The sequence below is a fragment of the Hyla sarda genome, unplaced genomic scaffold, assembly GCF_029499605.1.
Source record: "Hyla sarda isolate aHylSar1 unplaced genomic scaffold, aHylSar1.hap1 scaffold_117, whole genome shotgun sequence".
NCBI lineage: Eukaryota > Metazoa > Chordata > Amphibia > Anura > Hylidae > Hyla > Hyla sarda.
In genome coordinates this window covers 527,501-534,246 of record NW_026607792.1, presented here as the reverse complement: position 1 = coordinate 534,246, position 6,746 = coordinate 527,501, and the positions used below count along the sequence as shown (strand labels likewise).

Sequence of the window (6,746 nt, the reverse complement as noted above, 5' to 3'; positions counted from 1 at the left end):
AAAAGAAGAAAAATAAGAAGCAGCAGCATAGGAAAGAAGGAAAACATGGAGAGAAGAAAAAAAGAAGGTAAAAATGAGGTGAAAACATGTTTAAAAAAGTATTTCCATCTCTCTCTCTATATGTATATACATATATATATATATATATATATATATATATATATATATATACATATAGAGAGAGAGATAAATATATATAGAGATAGTTGGGTGGATAGATAGATAGATAGATAGATAGATAGATGATACACATACATACATACATACATACATACATACATACATACGTGTGTATTGTTGGAGTTGCAAACATGGGTGCACTTGACAAACTCAGTGCGGCTATTCCCCATTGAAAGATTGTTGCACCCAGGACCCTTAGCACTGGGATATGCTACTCAATACCACTGGCATGGCCAGGTGTAAACAACATCTGACCTTTGTTGTGTATGTAACCATGGAGATTGTGATGTCGCCTAGGCCCACCAAAGAACAGCCTTGTCAGAAGCAGCACTGCCATGAGCAGAAGTAGCAGCACCATAGGTTGTCAAATAAGTTGGATTTAACCAAGACAAGTGAGTCCAATAGGATGCAGGTATGTCCTCTATCCTTACAGCTTCCCGTGGCTGTTGGTTTTATACCGTTTGGGGACAGCCAAGGAGGCGTCAGCAGGCAACACAGGTAAGTGTGTGCTTGTGTGTGTGTGTGTGTTTCCTATGCAGATCCTAAACCCAGTATCAAATGCAAGTAGGAGGAGTAAGAAGGGTTCCTGCCAAAGCCAGGTTATGGATTGCATTTAAAAATGGTCCATCAGAGTGAAATGGACTCCCATCTTCCTGCTTAGCAATAATGATATGGGTTTAGGGTCTGCTGTGTGTACTGGTGGGTGACTGCCACCCAGCCAGAGTGTGTATGGGAGGCTGCCAGCCAGCCTCCCTTCCTACAAGTAGTGATGGTGCATGTGAAGGGGACAGCGTTGGTTCCTCCCCTTTCACAGTTATCACTTCTCATCCTTCCTTTTGGCTGGTATCAAATGTGGTGTCTGTTTATATCAGTTTAATATCTGATATGTCTCCTATCTGGTAGCATATATTAAGTGCACCACCAGGTTTCAGTGTTGGAAAGAAAGATTACCTGTTTATTTGCAGCTGCTTGCTGGCTAGTCCAGTGGGTCCCTACTGCAGGCAAAAGACAATAGGTGGTGCCTATGTGGATAGGACATCAGCTATGAGACATTTGTTTGTACAAACTGCTGCTCACAACTAATGTTGTAATACAGTGTCTCCATCTGCTGGTGGTATTGAATAAGCAATAGTGCAATGATAGGGTCTGAAAAAGAAGAAAAATAAGAAGCAGCAGCATAGGAAAGAAGGAAAACATGGAGAGAAGAAAAAAAGAAGGTAAAAATGAGGTGAAAACATGTTTAAAAAAGTATTTCCATCTCTCTCTCTCTATATATGTATATACATATATATATATATATATATATATATATTTAAAAGAAAAAAAAAATATATATATATATATATATATATATACATATATAGAGAGAGAGAGAGATAAATATATATAGAGATAGATGGGTGGATAGATAGATAGATAGATAGACACACATACACACATACACACATACATACATACATATGTGTGTATTGTTGGAGTTGCAAACATGGGTGCACTTGACAAACTCAGTGCGGCTATTCCCCATTGAAAGATTGTTGCACCCAGGACCCTTAGCACTGGGATATGCTACTCAATACCACTGGCATGGCCAGGTGTAAACAACATCTGACCTTTGTTGTGTATGTAACCATGGAGATTGTGATGTCGCCTAGGCCCACCAAAGAACAGCCTTGTCAGAAGCAGCACTGCCATGAGCAGAAGTAGCAGCACCATAGGTTGTCAAATAAGTTGGATTTAACCAAGACAAGTGAGTCCAATAGGATGCAGGTATGTCCTCTATCCTTACAGCTTCCCGTGGCTGTTGGTTTTATACCGTTTAGGGACAGCCAAGGAGGCGTCAGCAGGCAACACAGGTAAGTGTGTGCTTGTATGTGTGTGTGTGTGTGTGTGTGTGTGTGTGTGTGTGTGTGTGTGTGTTTCCTATGCAGATCCTAAACCCAGTATCAAATGCAAGTAGGATGTAACCATGGAGATTGTGATGTCGCCTAGGCCCACCAAAGAACAGCCTTGTCAGAAGCAGCACTGCCATGGCTGTTGGTTTTATACCGTTTGGGGACAGCCAAGGAGGCGTCAGCAGGCAACACATGTAAGTGTGTGCTTGTGTGTGTGTGTGTGTGTGTTTCCTATGCAGATCCTAAACCCAGTATCAAATGCAAGTAGGAGGAGTAAGAAGGGTTCCTGCCAAAGCCAAGTTATGGATTGCATTTAAAAATGGTCCATCAGAGTGAAATGGACTCCCATCTTCCTGCTTAGCAATAATGATATGGGTTTAGGGTCTGCTGTGTGTACTGGTGGGTGACTGCCACCCAGCCAGAGTGTGTATGGGAGGCTGCCAGCCAGCCTCCCTTCCTACAAGTAGTGATGGTGCATGTGAAGGGGACAGCGTTGGTTCCTCCCCTTTCACAGTTATCACTTCTCATCCTTCCTTTTGGCTGGTATCAAATGTGGTGTCTGTTTATATCAGTTTAATATCTGATATGTCCCCTATCTGATAGCAGATATTAAGTGCACCACCAGGTTTCAGTGTTGGAAAGAAAGGTTATCTGTTTATTTGCTGCAGCTGCAGCTGCTTGCTGGCTAGTCCAGTGGGCCCCTACTGCAGGCAAAAGACAATAGGTGGTGCCTATGTGCCTAGGTGGATAGGACATCAGCTATGAGGCATTTGTTTGTACAAACTGCTGCTCACAACTAATATTGTAATATAGTGTCTCCATCTGCTGGTGGTATTGAATAAGCAATAGTGCAATGATAGGGTTTGAAAAAGAAGAAAAATAAGAAGCAGCAGCATAGGAAAGAAGGAAAACATGGAGAGAAGAAAAAAAGAAGGTAAAAATGAGGTGAAAACATGTTTAAAAAAGTATTTCCATCTCTCTCTCTCTCTATATGTATATACATATATATATACATATATATATATATATATATATATATATTTAAAAGAAAAAAAAATTATATATATATATATATATACATATAGAGAGAGAGAGAGATAAATATATATAGAGATAGTTGGGTGGATAGATAGATAGATAGATAGATACACATACATACATACATACGTGTGTATTGTTGGAGTTGCAAACATGGGTGCACTTGACAAACTCAGTGCGGCTATTCCCCATTGAAAGATTGTTGCACCCAGGACCCTTAGCACTGGGATATGCTACTCAATACCACTGGCATGGCCAGGTGTAAACAACATCTGACCTTTGTTGTGTATGTAACCATGGAGATTGTGATGTCGCCTAGGCCCACCAAAGAACAGCCTTGTCAGAAGCAGCACTGCCATGAGCAGAAGTAGCAGCACCATAGGTTGTCAAATAAGTTGGATTTAACCAAGACAAGTGAGTCCAATAGGATGCAGGTATGTCCTCTATCCTTACAGCTTCCCGTGGCTGTTGGTTTTATACCGTTTGGGGACAGCCAAGGAGGCGTCAGCAGGCAACACAGGTAAGTGTGTGCTTGTATGTGTGTGTGTGTGTGTGTGTGTGTTTCCTATGCAGATCCTAAACCCAGTATCAAATGCAAGTAGGAGGAGTAAGAAGGGTTCCTGCCAAAGCCAGGTTATGGATTGCATTTAAAAATGGTCCATCAGAGTGAAATGGACTCCCATCTTCCTGCTTAGCAATAATGATATGGGTTTAGGGTCTGCTGTGTGTACTGGTGGGTGACTGCCACCCAGCCAGAGTGTGTATGGGAGGCTGCCAGCCAGCCTCCCTTCCTACAAGTAATGATGGTGCATGTGAAGGGGACAGCGTTGGTTCCTCCCCTTTCACAGTTATCACTTCTCATCCTTCCTTTTGGCTGGTATTAAATGTGGTGTCTGTTTATATCAGTTTAATATCTGATATGTCCCCTATCTGATAGCATATATTAAATGCACCACCAGGTTTCAGTGTTGGAAAGAAAGATTATCTGTTTATTTGCTGCAGCTGCTTGCTGGCTAGTCCAGTGGGCCCCTACTGCAGGCAATAGACAATAGGTGGTGCCTATGTGCCTAGGTGGATAGGACATCAGCTATGAGGCATTTGTTTGTACAAACTGCTGCTCACAACTAATGTTGTAATATAGTGTCTCCATCTGCTGGTGGTATTGAATAAGCAATAGTGCAATGATAGGGTCTGAAAAAGAAGAAAAATAAGAAGCAGCAGCATAGGAAAGAAGGAAAACATGGAGAGAAGAAAAAAAGAAGGTAAAAATGAGGTGAAAACATGTTTAAAAAAGTATTTCCATCTCTCTCTCTCTCTCTATGTATATACATATATATATATATATATATATATATATATATATATTTAAAAGAAAAAAAAATTATATATATATATATATATATATACATATAGAGAGAGAGAGATAAATATATATAGAGATAGATGGGTGGATAGATGGATAGATGGATAGATAGATAGATAGATAGATAGATAGACATACATACACACATACACACATACACACATACATACATACATATGTGTGTATTGTTGGAGTTGCAAACATGGGTGCACTTGACAAACTCAGTGCGGCTATTCCCCATTGAAAGATTGTTGCACCCAGGACCCTTAGCACTGGGATATGCTACTCAATACCACTGGCATGGCCAGGTGTAAACAACATCTGACCTTTGTTGTGTATGTAACCATGGAGATTGTGATGTCGCCTAGGCCCACCAAAGAACAGCCTTGTCAGAAGCAGCACTGCCATGAGCAGAAGTAGCAGCACCATAGGTTGTCAAATAAGTTGGATTTAACCAAGACAAGTGAGTCCAATAGGATGCAGGTATGTCCTCTATCCTTACAGCTTCCCGTGGCTGTTGGTTTTATACCGTTTGGGGACAGCCAAGGAGGCGTCAGCAGGCAACACAGGTAAGTGTGTGCTTGTATGTGTGTGTGTGTGTGTGTGTGTGTGTGTGTGTGTGTTTCCTATGCAGATCCTAAACCCAGTATCAAATGCAAGTAGGAGGAGTAAGAAGGGTTCCTGCCAAAGCCAGGTTATGGATTGCATTTAAAAATGGTCCATCAGAGTGAAATGGACTCCCATCTTCCTGCTTAGCAATAATGATATGGGTTTAGGGTCTGCTGTGTGTACTGGTGGGTGACTGCCACCCAGCCAGAGTGTGTATGGGAGGCTGCCAGCCAGCCTCCCTTCCTACAAGTAGTGATGGTGCATGTGAAGGGGACAGCGTTGGTTCCTCCCCTTTCACAGTTATCACTTCTCATCCTTCCTTTTGGCTGGTATCAAATGTGGTGTCTGTTTATATCAGTTTAATATCTGATATGTCCCCTATCTGATAGCATATATTAAATGCACCACCAGGTTTCAGTGTTGGAAAGAAAGATTATCTGTTTATTTGCTGCAGCTGCTTGCTGGCTAGTCCAGTGGGCCCCTACTGCAGGCAATAGACAATAGGTGGTGCCTATGTGCCTAGGTGGATAGGACATCAGCTATGAGGCATTTGTTTGTGCAAACTGCTGCTCACAACTAATGTTGTAATATAGTGTCTCCATCTGCTGGTGGTATTGAATAAGCAATAGTGCAATGATAGGGTCTGAAAAAGAAGAAAAATAAGCAGCAGCATAGGAAAGAAGGAAAACATGGAGAGAAGAAAAAAAGAAGGTAAAAATGAGGTGAAAACATGTTTAAAAAAGTATTTCCATCTCTCTCTCTCTCTATATGTATATATATATATATATTTAAAAGAAAAAAAAATTATATATATATACATATAGAGAGAGAGAGATAAATATATATAGAGATAGATGGGTGGATAGATAGATAGATAGATAGACATACATACACACATACACACATACACACATACATACATACATATGTGTGTATTGTTAGAGTTGCAAACATGGGTGCACTTGACAAACTCAGTGCGGCTATTCCCCATTGAAAGATTGTTGCACCCAGGACCCTTAGCACTGGGATATGCTACTCAATACCACTGGCATGGCCAGGTGTAAACAACATCTGACCTTTGTTGTGTATGTAACCATGGAGATTGTGATGTCGCCTAGGCCCACCAAAGAACAGCCTTGTCAGAAGCAGCACTGCCATGAGCAGAAGTAGCAGCACCATAGGTTGTCAAATAAGTTGGATTTAACCAAGACAAGTGAGTCCAATAGGATGCAGGTATGTCCTCTATCCTTACAGCTTCCCGTGGCTGTTGGTTTTATACCGTTTGGGGACAGCCAAGGAGGCGTCAGCAGGCAACACAGGTAAGTGTGTGCTTGTATGTGTGTGTGTGTGTGTGTGTGTGTGTGTTTCCTATGCAGATCCTAAACCCAGTATCAAATGCAAGTAGGAGGAGTAAGAAGGGTTCCTGCCAAAGCCAGGTTATGGATTGCATTTAAAAATGGTCCATCAGAGTGAAATGGACTCCCATCTTCCTGCTTAGCAATAATGATATGGGTTTAGGGTCTGCTGTGTGTACTGGTGGGTGACTGCCACCCAGACAGAGTGTGTATGGGAGGCTGCCAGCCAGCCTCCCTTCCTACAAGTAGTGATGGTGCATGTGAAGGGGACAGCGTTGGTTCCTCCCCTTTCACAGTTATCACTTATCA

At 41.7% G+C, this 6,746-nt stretch overlaps 1 pseudogene; it reads left to right on the top strand.

The window, feature by feature from the left end:
• Window positions 1-6,735: 6,735 nt before the first annotated feature.
• The window catches only part of LOC130302580 (U2 spliceosomal RNA), a 108-nt pseudogene continuing 97 nt past the window's right edge, over window positions 6,736-6,746 (top strand).